The sequence below is a fragment of the Pseudoliparis swirei genome, chromosome 12, assembly GCF_029220125.1.
Source record: "Pseudoliparis swirei isolate HS2019 ecotype Mariana Trench chromosome 12, NWPU_hadal_v1, whole genome shotgun sequence".
Classification (NCBI taxonomy): Eukaryota; Metazoa; Chordata; class Actinopteri; order Perciformes; family Liparidae; genus Pseudoliparis; species Pseudoliparis swirei.
Genome location: NC_079399.1, coordinates 23,512,834 through 23,527,478, shown reverse-complemented (window position 1 = coordinate 23,527,478; position 14,645 = coordinate 23,512,834). Strand labels below are relative to the sequence as shown.

Below are 14,645 nucleotides of genomic sequence, written 5' to 3'. Positions count from 1 at the left end.
GAATGCACCAACGGGCTCCATAGCTCAGTGGTAGAGCACTGGTCTTGTAAACCAGGGGTCGCGAGTTCGATCCTCGCTGGGGCCTCGTGGCTGAACGTTTTCCAGGGTCCGGAGCCTCGTGTCGCTCAGGTGAGCTCAGGTGAGGAGGAATTATTATGGAATGTCTCTTTTATTGATCATTCTAGATCAGCGGTTCTCAACTGGGGCTACAGGAGATCTGTTTTTAATATATTTTAAATGAGCATCCATTAAAAAAGCCTTTGAAAATAGTTATTGAATAAATATTACATTTAATATAAATGTAAGTTCATAAACTGAATTGTATATATTATATATGAGATGCAAAACGCTGCGTCTTACATCTTGTTTCAACCCAAAATGCTTTTACACCAGCTACATAATAAATATATATATTATTTATATATTTGTCAATTGTTTTGTTTTTTCCTTCATATTAGCAAATTATCGTTACACCTACATATCAGATGACACAGCGAGGTGCAGCCGCACAGGTAGGTTGTGAAAACCAAAAAATAAATAATAATTATTAATAGTACAGTAAATATCCACAAAGAAATAAGAATACAATTGAATATGATTGTCTGATTAATGTTTTCTGTTTGTTTATTGTTCTAAAAATCTCAGAAAACCCTTTGAAACAGTAAACTGCTGCCTAATAGTCTAATAGTCTTATTATTGCCTAAGTCTTATTATTGCCTCATAGTCTCATAGTCTTATTATTGCCTAATAGTCTTATTATTGCCTAATAGTCTAATAGTCTTATTATTGCCTAATAGTCTTATTATTGCCTAATAGTTTTATTATTGTCATTTTTATGACAGTTGCTCATATCCTGTGAGCCTAAATAAGTATATTTATAATTTTTTTTTAAAAGGTTAAACGTTATTTCACAAATTTCAAAAAGTGCCCCAAGTTCTTTTTAACTGTTCACCTCCTCATGGGATACGACACGTGGAGCGCTGAGGCCGGAGGAACCGCTGAGTCATCCCAGGAACCCGCTGAGTCATCCCAGGAACCCGCTGAGTCATCCCAGGAACCCGCTGAGTCATCCCAGGAACCGCTGAGTCATCCCGACGTCTCAGGACGCGGCGCAGGAGAAACGCCGCGTTGAGAATCACAGCTCCAGAGAGTTCTGCTGCGAGAGGAGCGGCGAAACCACGAGAGCATGAAGGGACGTTCAGAGTCGTGTTTTAAAATCATGATCTGACGTGTCTGAAGCACCGCGAAGAATCACTGATCAATGATTCTGTATCACTGATCAATGATACAGAATCATTGATCAATGATCCGTTAGACTGATTCTGCTCGTCGGGCCTCTTCATGTGATCTCATGTGAACAGGTGAACTCTCACAGAATTACCAACATTACAAATTTTTTGATCCACTTATTAATAGTAAAACATGATTTCTAGGACAAAGCAGGAGTTTGTGTTTATGTTGATGTTTAGGTGTAACCCTGGTATTATGATTATTATTGTGTATAATGTATTACAAATGCACTGTTTAGTAAATATCAACCATTTTGATCCATTATTCATTCATAAGTTTTATTAAAATATCCCAAATTCACTGGTTCCAGCGTCTGATATGCTTCTGTGATGATCAGCATATGCAGTTATAAATGGGCTGTGGGTAAATATCATATTTTAAGAATACATTTGATTAAAACAATTAATCAATTATGGTGAAAATTATCTGCTTATTAATTGCTAATGAAAATAATTTAATCAGAAGTTACAGCCTTAACAAATGTGATTCTAGAATTAAAATGTTAGATATCGAACAAAGCGATAAGTTCTCACTCCCTGAGGCACGTGCACTTATTGACCAGCAGGGGGCGCTCCATGTCCGGTTCTTGAATGTTCAGTGTTCTCAGATACAAGGAAAACAAAACCTGGTGAGGTTATGATGAGGATGCGTGTGCGTGTGCGTGTGTGTGTGATATTCATGGTAACCACATGCAGGCGGCCCAGAGGGAGCGAGCTTTTTGTTTGTTAGACTTTTACTTAGAAAAATCTCTCAATTTGGAACAGTAAACATGTTTTGATTTTTAATATAGAGTCAGAGACTTCCTGAACACATCTGGCTCAGCCATTGTCTGGAAATATGACGTCATCTATTGTTATAGTACCTTTTATTAACTTTGTAAAATCTCTGCATGGTGCAGTGAAGAGGTTTGGATGAGGTTCAAATGTTCTGACACATAGTTAGTCCTTCAGAGAGAGAGAGGGGGAGGGAGGGAGAGAGAGAGAGAGCAGCGTGGTGGAGGAGCCCTGAGACAGGAGGACAGCAGAGAGAGAGGCATCAGCAGGAGGCACAGAGAAGGAGGCAGGGTCTAGACCAGAGGCTGGACCCAGGACCAGCTCCAGACCAGCAGGTCCAATGGACCCTCTGGACTCAGGAGAGGAAGCAGAGTTAGTGTGTGACGGAGAGATGAAGATTAATCCATACGGAGAGAGAGAAGAGATCTCTAGTGGGGTAATATGGTACTACAAGCTCTCTAGTGGGGTAATATGGTACTACAAGCGCTCTAGTGGAGTAACATGGTACTACAAGCTCTCTAGTGGGGTAACATGGTACTACAAGCTCTCTAGTGGGGTAACATGGTACTACAAGCTCTCTAGTGGAGTAATATGGTACTACAAGCTCTCTAGTGGGGTAACATGGTACTACAAGCTCTAGTGGAGTAATATGGTACTACAAGCTCTCTAGTGGAGTAATATGGTACTACAAGCTCTCTAGTGGAGTAATATGGTACTACAAGCTCTCTAGTGGGGTAATATGGTACTACAAGCTCTCTAGTGGAGTAATATGGTACTACACGCTCTCTAGTGGAGTAGGGGGGCGGCTTTAGCTCAGTGGGGTAAGAGGGCCGTCCTGCAACCGCAGGGTTGTGGGTTCGATCCGCCTCCCATTAGTTGCAAGTCAAGTGTCCTTGAGCAAGGCACTGAACCCCCAGTTGCTTCCGGGCTTCACCGCAGCCCACTGCTCCTTAATAACTAAGGATGGGTTAAATGCAGAGAACTAATTTCCCCTTGGGGATTAATAAAAGTGTATATTCTATTCTATTCTTATATGGTACTACAAGCTCTCTAGTGGAGTAATATGGTACTACAAGCTCTCTAGTGGAGTAACATGGTACTACACGCTCTCTAGTGGGGTAACATGGTACTACAAGCTCTCTAGTGGAGTAATATGGTACTACAAGCTCTCTAGTGGGGTAACATGGTACTACAAGCCCTCTAGTGGAGTAATATGGTACTACAAGCTCTCTAGTGGGGTAATATGGTACTACAAGCTCTCTAGTGGGGTAACATGGTACTACAAGCTCTCTAGTGGGAATATGGTACACAAGCTCTAGTGGGGTAATATGGTACTACAACCTCTAGTGGGGTAATATGGTACTACAAGCTCTCTAGTGGGGTAACATGGTACTACAAGCTCTCTAGTGGGGTAACATGGTACTACGAGCTCTCTAGTGGGGTAACATGGTACTACAAGCTCTCTAGTGGGGTAATATGGTACTACAAGCTCTCTAGTGGGGTAACATGGTACTACAAGCCATCTAGTGGGGTAATATGGTACTACAACCTCTCTAGTGGGGTAATATGGTACTACAACCTCTCTAGTGGGATAACATGGTACTACAAGCTCTCTAGTGGGGTAATATGGTACTACAAGCTCTCTAGTGGGGCAATGTGGTACTACAAGCTCTCTAGTGGGGTAATATGGTACTACAAGCTCTCTAGTGGGGTAATATGGTACTACAAGCTCTCTAGTGGAGTAACATGGTACTACAAGCTCTCTAGTGGGGTAATATGGTACTACAATCTCTCTAGTGGGGTAATATGGTACTACAAGCCCTCTAGTGGGGTAATATGGAACTACAAGCCCTCTAGTGGGGCAATATGGTACTCTTGTATTCCTCATGACTCGAGGTCCGTTGTGAGCTCCGTGCTCATCCTCTCTGAGGCCGCTCTGTGGCCGGGTTCAGGACTGGGATCAGTTCAGATAATCCACGAGCTGCTCAGACCCACTGGCGTGCAGCGCTGTGTGTGTGTGTGTGTGTGCGTGGCTCCATCTGTTAGCATCAATGCAACATGTGTGTTTCCATGACGGCTCCGTTTAACCCTGTTGGTGTGTGAGTTGCCGGTGAGGCCCTCAGCGCTGACTGGAAGGCTGTTCAGGAGAGCTCACCTTCCCGCCGCCGAGACAAACACAGTTGTAACCGCGGAGCACTGCACAGAGCCACATGTCATGCCCCCCCCCCCCCCCATGTCACATGACTTCTATTGTTCATCTGGTCACATGACATCTATTGTTCATCAGGTCACATGACATCTAGTGTTCATCTAGTCTCATGACATCTATTGTTCACCTGGTCACATGACATCTATTGTTCATCTAGTCACATGACATCTATTGTTCATCTGGTCACATGACATCTATTGTTCATCTAGTCACATGACATCTATTGTTCATCTGGTCACATGACATCTATTGTTCACCTGGTCACATGACATCTATTGTTCATCTAGTCACATGACATCTATTGTTCATCTGGTCACATGACCTCTATTGTTCATCAGGTCACATGACATCTAGTGTTCATCTAGTCTCATGACATCTATTGTTCACCTGGTCACATGACATCTATTGTTCATCTGCTCACATGACATCTATTGTTCATCTGGTCACATGACATCTATTGTTCACCTGGTCACATGACATCTATTGTTCATCTGGTCACATGACATCTATTGTTCATCTGGTCACATGACATCTATTGTTCATCTGGTCACATGACATCTATTGTTCACCTGGTCACATGACATCTATTGTTCATCTGGTCACATGACATCTATTGTTCATCTGGTCTCATGACATCTATTGTTCACCTGGTCACATGACATCTATTGTTCATCTGGTCACATGACATCTATTGTTCATCTGGTCACATGACATCTATTGTTCATCTGGTCACATGACATCTAGTGTTCATCTAGTCACATGACATCTATTGTTCATCTGGTCTCATGACATCTATTGTTCATCTGGTCACATGATATCTATTGTTCATCTGGTCACATGACATCTATTGTTCATCAGGTCACATGACATCTAGTGTTCATCTAGTCTCATGACATCTATTGTTCACCTGGTCACATGACATCTATTGTTCATCTAGTCACATGACATCTATTGTTCATCTGGTCACATGACATCTATTGTTCATCTAGTCACATGACATCTATTGTTCATCTGGTCACATGACATCTATTGTTCACCTGGTCACATGACATCTATTGTTCATCTAGTCACATGACATCTATTGTTCATCTGGTCACATGACCTCTATTGTTCATCAGGTCACATGACATCTAGTGTTCATCTAGTCTCATGACATCTATTGTTCACCTGGTCACATGACATCTATTGTTCATCTGCTCACATGACATCTATTGTTCATCTGGTCACATGACATCTATTGTTCACCTGGTCACATGACATCTATTGTTCATCTGGTCACATGACATCTATTGTTCACCTGGTCACATGACATCTATTGTTCATCTGGTCTCATGACATCTATTGTTCACCTGGTCACATGACATCTATTGTTCATCTGGTCACATGACATCTATTGTTCATCTGGTCACATGACATCTATTGTTCATCTGGTCACATGACATCTATTGTTCATCTGGTCACATGACATCTAGTGTTCATCTAGTCACATGACATCTATTGTTCATCTGGTCTCATGACATCTATTGTTCATCTGGTCACATGATATCTATTGTTCATCTGGTCACATGACATCTATTGTTCACCTGGTCTCATGACATCTATTGTTCACCTGGTCACATGACATCTATTGTTCATCTGGTCACATGACATCTATTGTTCATCTAGTCACATGACATCTAGTGTTCATCTAGTCACATGACATCTATTGTTCATCTAGTCACATGACATCTATTGTTCATCTAGTCACATGACATCTAGTGTTCATCTGGTCACATGACATCTAGTGTTCATCTGGTCTCATGACATCTATTGTTCATCTGGTCACATGACATCTATTGTTCATCTGGTCTCATGACATCTATTGTTCATCTGGTCTCATGACATCTATTGTTCATCTGGTCACATGACATCTATTGTTCATCTGGTCACATGACATCTAGTGTTCATCTGGTTACATGACCTCTATTGTTCATCTAGTCACATGACATCTATTGTTCATCTAGTCACATGACATCTAGTGTTCATCTGGTTACATGACATCTATTGTTCATCTAGTCTCATGACATCTAGTGTTCATCTGGTCACATGACATCTATTGTTCATCTGGTCTCATGACATCTATTGTTCATCTGGTCTCATGACATCTATTGTTCATCTAGTCACATGACATCTAGTGTTCATCTGGTCACATGACATCTATTGTTCACCTGGTCACATGACATCTATTGTTCACCTGGTCACATGACATCTATTGTTCATCTGGTCACATGACATCTAGTGTTCATCTGGTCACATGACATCTATTGTTCATCTAGTCACATGACATCTATTGTTCATCTAGTCACATGACATCTAGTGTTCATCTGGTCACATGACATCTATTGTTCATCTGGTCACATGACATCTATTGTTCATCTAGTCACATGACATCTATTGTTCATCTGGTCTCATGACATCTATTGTTCACCTGGTCACATGACATCTATTGTTCATCTGGTCACATGACATCTATTGTTCATCTAGTCACATGACATCTATTGTTCATCTGGTCACATGACTTCTATTGTTCATCTGGTCACATGACATCTATTGTTCACCTGGTCACATGACATCTAGTGTTCATCTAGTCACATGACATCTAGTGTTCATCTAGTCACATGACATCTATTGTTCACCTGGTCACATGACATCTATTGTTCATCTGGTCACATGACATCTATTGTTCATCTGGTCACATGACATCTATTGTTCATCTGGTCTCATGACATCTAGTGTTCATCTGGTCACATGACATCTATTGATCATCTGGTCACATGACATCTATTGTTCATCTGGTCACATGACATCTATTGTTCATCTGGTCTCATGACATCTATTGTTCATCTGGTCTCATGACATCTAGTGTTCATCTGGTCACATGACATCTATTGATCATCTGGTCACATGACATCTATTGTTCATCTGGTCACATGACATCTATTGTTCATCTGGTCTCATGACATCTATTGTTCATCTGGTCTCATGACATCTATTGTTCATCTGGTCACATGACATCTATTGTTCATCTGGTCACATGACATCTATTGTTCATCTGGTCACATGACATCTATTGTTCATCTGGTCTCATGACATCTAGTGTTCATCTGGTCACATGACATCTATTGATCATCTGGTCACATGACATCTATTGTTCATCTGGTCACATGACATCTATTGTTCATCTGGTCTCATGACATCTATTGTTCATCTGGTCTCATGACATCTAGTGTTCATCTGGTCACATGACATCTATTGATCATCTGGTCTCATGACATCTATTGTTCATCTGGTCACATGACATCTATTGTTCATCTGGTCACATGACATCTATTGTTCATCTAGTCACATGACATCTATTGTTCATCTAGTCACATGACATCTAGTGTTCATCTGGTCACATGACATCTATTGTTCATCTAGTCACATGACATCTAGTGTTCATCTGGTCACATGACATCTATTGTTCATCTAGTCACATGACATCTATTGTTCATCTAGTCACATGACATCTAGTGTTCATCTGGTCACATGACTTCTATTGTTCATCTGGTCACATGACATCTATTGTTCATCAGGTCACATGACATCTATTGTTCATCTAGTCACATGACATCTATTGTTCATCTGGTCTCATGACATCTATTGTTCACCTGGTCACATGACATCTATTGTTCATCTGGTCACATGACATCTATTGTTCATCTAGTCACATGACATCTAGTGTTCATCTGGTCACATGACTTCTATTGTTCATCTGGTCACATGACATCTATTGTTCACCTGGTCACATGACATCTAGTGTTCATCTAGTCACATGACATCTAGTGTTCATCTAGTCACATGACATCTAGTGTTCATCTGGTCTCATGACATCTATTGTTCATCTGGTCACATGACATCTATTGTTCATCTGGTCACATGACATCTATTGATCATCTGGTCACATGACATCTATTGTTCATCTGATCACATGACATCTATTGTTCATCTAGTCACATGACATCTATTGTTCATCTGGTCACATGACATCTAGTCACATGACATCTATTGTTCATCTGGTCACATGACATCTATTGTTCATCTGATCACATGACATCTATTGTTCATCTAGTCACATGACATCTATTGTTCATCTGGTCACATGACATCTAGTCACATGACATCTATTGTTCATCTGGTCACATGACATCTATTGTTCATCTAGTCACATGACATCTATTGTTCATCTGGTCACATGACATCTAGTCACATGACATCTATTGTTCATCTGGTCACATGACATCTATTGTTCACCTGGTCACATGACATCTATTGTTCATCTGGTCACATGACATCTATTGTTCATCTGGTCACATGACTTCTATTGTTCATCTGGTCACATGACATCTATTGTTCACCTGGTCTCATGACATCTATTGTTCATCTGGTCTCATGACATCTATTGTTCATCTGGTCACATGACATCTATTGTTCATCTAGTCACATGACATATATTGTTCATCTGGTCACATGACATCTATTGTTCATCAGGTCACATGACATCTATTGTTCATCTGGTCACATGACATCTATTGTTCATCTGGTCACATGACATCTATTGTTCATCTGGTCACATGACATCTATTGTTCACCTGGTCACATGACATCTATTGTTCATCTGGTCACATGACATCTATTGTTCATCTAGTCACATGACATCTATTGTTCACCTGGTCACATGACATCTATTGTTCATCTGGTCACATGACATCTATTGTTCATCTGGTCACATGACATCTATTGTTCATCTAGTCACATGACATCTATTGTTCACCTGGTCACATGACATCTATTGTTCATCTGGTCACATGACATCTAGTGTTCATCTGGTCACATGACATCTAGTGTTCATCTAGTCACATGACATATATTGTTCATCTGGTCACATGACATCTATTGTTCATCTAGTCACATGACATCTAGTGTTCACCTGATCACATGACATCTATTGTTCATCTGGTCACATGACATCTATTGTTCATCTAGTCACATGACATCTAGTGTTCATCTGGTCACATGACATCTAGTGTTCACCTGATCACATGACATCTATTGTTCATCTGGTCACATGACATCTATTGTTCATCTAGTCACATGACATCTAGTGTTCATCTGGTCACATGACATCTATTGTTCATCTAGTCACATGACATCTAGTGTTAATCTGGTCACATGACTTCTATTGTTCATCTGGTCACATGACATCTATTGTTCATCAGGTCACATGACATCTATTGTTCATCTAGTCACATGACATCTATTGTTCATCTGGTCACATGACATCTATTGTTCACCTGGTCACATGACATCTATTGTTCATCTGGTCACATGACATCTATTGTTCATCTAGTCACATGACATCTAGTGTTCATCTGGTCACATGACATCTATTGTTCATCTGGTCACATGACATCTATTGTTCACCTGGTCACATGACATCTATTGTTCTTGGTCACATGACATCTAGTGTTCATCTAGTCACATGACATCTAGTGTTCATCTGGTCACATGACATCTAGTGTTCATCTAGTCACATGACATCTAGTGTTCATCTAGTCACATGACATCTATTGTTCATCTGGTCTCATGACATCTATTGTTCATCTGGTCTCATGACATCTATTGTTCATCTGGTCACATGACATCTATTGTTCATCTAGTCACATGACATCTATTGTTCATCTGGTCACATGACATCTATTGTTCATCTGGTCACATGACATCTATTGTTCATCTGGTCACATGACATCTATTGTTCATCTGGTCACATGACATCTATTGTTCATCTGGTCACATGACATCTATTGTTCATCTGGTCACATGACATCTATTGTTCATCTGGTCACATGACATCTATTGTTCATCTGGTCACATGACATCTATTGTTCATCTGGTCACATGACATCTATTGTTCATCTAGTCACATGACATCTATTGTTCATCTGGTCACATGACATCTATTGTTCATCTGGTCACATGACATCTATTGTTCATCTGGTCACATGACATCTATTGTTCATCTGGTCACATGACATCTATTGTTCATCTGGTCACATGACATCTATTGTTCATCTGGTCACATGACATCTATTGTTCATCTGGTCACATGACATCTATTGTTCATCTAGTCACATGACATCTATTGTTCATCTGGTCACATGACATCTATTGTTCATCTAGTCACATGACATCTATTGTTCATCTGGTCACATGACATCTATTGTTCATCTGGTCACATGACATCTAGTGTTCATCTGGTCACATGACATCTATTGTTCATCTGGTCACATGACATCTATTGTTCATCTAGTCACATGACATCTATTGTTCATCTAGTCACATGACATCTATTGTTCATCTAGTCACATGACATCTATTGTTCATCTGGTCACATGACATCTATTGTTCATCTGGTCACATGACATCTATTGTTCATCAGGTCACATGACATCTATTGTTCATCTGGTCACATGACATCTATTGTTCATCTGGTCACATGACATCTATTGTTCATCTGGTCACATGACATCTATTGTTCATCTGGTCACATGACATCTATTGTTCATCTAGTCACATGACATCTAGTGTTCATCTGGTCACATGACATCTATTGTTCATCTGGTCACATGACATCTATTGTTCATCTGGTCACATGACATCTATTGTTCATCTGGTCACATGACATCTAGTGTTCATCTGGTCACATGACATCTAGTGTTCATCTGGTCACATGACATCTATTGTTCATCTGGTCACATGACATCTATTGTTCATCTGGTCACATGACATCTATTGTTCATCTGGTCACATGACATCTATTGTTCATCTGGTCACATGACATCTATTGTTCATCTGGTCACATGACATCTATTGTTCATCTGGTCACATGACATCTATTGTTCATCTGGTCACATGACATCTATTGTTCATCTGGTCTCATGACATCTATTGTTCATCTGGTCACATGACATCTATTGTTCATCTAGTCACATGACATCTATTGTTCATCTGGTCACATGACATCTATTGTTCATCTGGTCACATGACATCTATTGTTCATCTGGTCACATGACATCTATTGTTCATCTGGTCACATGACATCTATTGTTCATCTAGTCACATGACATCTATTGTTCATCTGGTCACATGACATCTATTGTTCATCTAGTCACATGACATCTATTGTTCATCTGGTCACATGACATCTATTGTTCATCTGGTCACATGACATCTATTGTTCATCTGGTCACATGACATCTATTGTTCATCTGGTCACATGACATCTATTGTTCATCTGGTCACATGACATCTATTGTTCATCTGGTCACATGACATCTATTGTTCATCTGGTCACATGACATCTATTGTTCATCTGGTCACATGACATCTATTGTTCATCTGGTCACATGACATCTATTGTTCATCTGGTCACATGACATCTATTGTTCATCTGGTCACATGACATCTATTGTTCATCTGGTCACATGACATCTATTGTTCATCTGGTCACATGACATCTATTGTTCATCTGGTCACATGACATCTATTGTTCATCTAGTCACATGACATCTATTGTTCATCTGGTCTCATGACATCTATTGTTCATCTGGTCACATGACATCTATTGTTCATCTGGTCTCATGACATCTATTGTTCATCTGGTCACATGACATCTATTGTTCATCTGGTCACATGACATCTATTGTTCATCTGGTCACATGACATCTATTGTTCACCTGGTCACATGACATCTATTGTTCATCTGGTCACATGACATCTATTGTTCATCTGGTCACATGACATCTATTGTTCATCTGGTCACATGACATCTATTGTTCATCTGGTCACATGACATCTATTGTTCACCTGGTCACATGACATCTATTGTTCATCTGGTCACATGACATCTATTGTTCATCTGGTCACATGACATCTATTGTTCATCTGGTCACATGACATCTATTGTTCATCTGGTCACATGACATCTATTGTTCATCTGGTCACATGACATCTATTGTTCATCTGGTCACATGACATCTATTGTTCATCTGGTCACATGACATCTATTGTTCATCTGGTCACATGACATCTATTGTTCATCTGGTCACATGACATCTATTGTTCATCTGGTCACATGACATCTATTGTTCATCTGGTCACATGACATCTATTGTTCATCTGGTCACATGACATCTATTGTTCATCTGGTCACATGACATCTATTGTTCATCTGGTCACATGACATCTATTGTTCATCTGGTCACATGACATCTATTGTTCATCTGGTCACATGACATCTATTGTTCATCTGGTCACATGACATCTATTGTTCATCTGGTCACATGACATCTATTGTTCATCTAGTCACATGACATCTATTGTTCATCTGGTCACATGACATCTATTGTTCATCTGGTCACATGACATCTATTGTTCATCTGGTCACATGACATCTATTGTTCATCTGGTCACATGACATCTATTGTTCATCTGGTCACATGACATCTATTGTTCATCTGGTACATCTATTGTTCATCTGGTCACATGACATCTATTGTTCATCTGGTCACATGACATCTATTGTTCATCTGGTCACATGACATCTATTGTTCATCTGGTCACATGACATCTATTGTTCATCTGGTCACATGACATCTATTGTTCACCTGGTCACATGACATCTATTGTTCATCTGGTCACATGACATCTATTGTTCATCTGGTCACATGACATCTATTGTTCATCTGGTCACATGACATCTATTGTTCATCTGGTCACATGACATCTATTGTTCATCTGGTCACATGACATCTATTGTTCATCTGGTCACATGACATCTATTGTTCATCTGGTCACATGACATCTATTGTTCATCTGGTCACATGACATCTATTGTTCATCTGGTCACATGACATCTATTGTTCATCTGGTCACATGACATCTATTGTTCATCTGGTCACATGACATCTATTGTTCATCAGGTCACATGACATCTAGTGTTCATCTGGTCACATGACATCTATTGTTCATCTAGTCACATGACATCTAGTGTTCATCTGGTCACATGACATCTATTGTTCATCTGGTCACATGACATCTATTGTTCATCTGGTCACATGACATCTATTGTTCATCTGGTCACATGACATCTATTGTTCATCTGGTCACATGACATCTAGTGTTCATCTAGTCACATGACATCTATTGTTCATCTGGTCACATGACATCTATTGTTCATCTGGTCACATGACATCTATTGTTCATCTGGTCACATGACATCTATTGTTCATCTGGTCACATGACATCTATTGTTCATCTCGTCACATGACATCTATTATTCATCTGGTCACATGACATCTATTGTTCATCTGGTCACATGACATCTATTGTTCATCTGGTCACATGACATCTATTGTTCACCTGGTCACATGACATCTATTGTTCATCTGGTCACATGACATCTATTGTTCATCTGGTCACATGACATCTATTGTTCATCTAGTCACATGACATCTATTGTTCATCTGGTCACATGACATCTATTGTTCATCTAGTCACATGACATCTATTGTTCATCTGGTCACATGACATCTATTGTTCATCTAGTCACATGACATCTATTGTTCATCTGGTCACATGACATCTATTGTTCATCTGGTCACATGACATCTATTGTTCATCTGGTCACATGACATCTATTGTTCATCTGGTCACATGACATCTATTGTTCACCTGGTCACATGACATCTATTGTTCATCTGGTCACATGACATCTATTGTTCATCTAGGTCACATGACATCTATTGTTCATCTGGTCACATGACATCTATTGTTCATCTAGTCACATGACATCTATTGTTCATCTAGTCACATGACATCTATTGTTCATCTGGTCACATGACATCTATTGTTCACCTGGTCACATGACATCTATTGTTCATCTGGTCACATGACATCTATTTTCATCTGGTCACATGACATCTATTGTTCATCTGGTCACATGACATCTATTGTTCATCAGGTCACATGACATCTATTGTTCATCTGGTCACATGACATCTATTGTTCATCTGGTCACATGACATCTATTGTTCATCTAGTCACATGACATCTATTGTTCATCTAGTCACATGACATCTATTGTTCATCTGGTCACATGACATCTATTGTTCACCTGGTCACATGACATCTATTGTTCATCTGGTCACATGACATCTATTGTTCACCAGGTCACATCACATCTATTGTTCATCTGGTCACATGACATCTATTGTTCACCAGGTCACATGACATCT

At 39.8% G+C, this 14,645-nt stretch overlaps 1 long non-coding RNA gene and 1 other non-coding gene across 2 annotated transcripts; both read left to right on the top strand.

The window, feature by feature from the left end:
- The first annotated feature begins 13 nt into the window (after nt 1-13).
- On the top strand, nt 14-85 carry trnat-ugu (transfer RNA threonine (anticodon UGU)). The gene has a single exon. It is a non-coding gene; the product is annotated as a tRNA-Thr (tRNA).
- LOC130202738 (uncharacterized) lies at nt 58-1,590 on the top strand. The gene is made up of 3 exons (XR_008833396.1): nt 58-139; nt 459-512; nt 979-1,590. It is a non-coding gene; the product is annotated as an uncharacterized LOC130202738 (long non-coding RNA).
- The last annotated feature ends 13,055 nt before the right edge of the window (nt 1,591-14,645 follow it).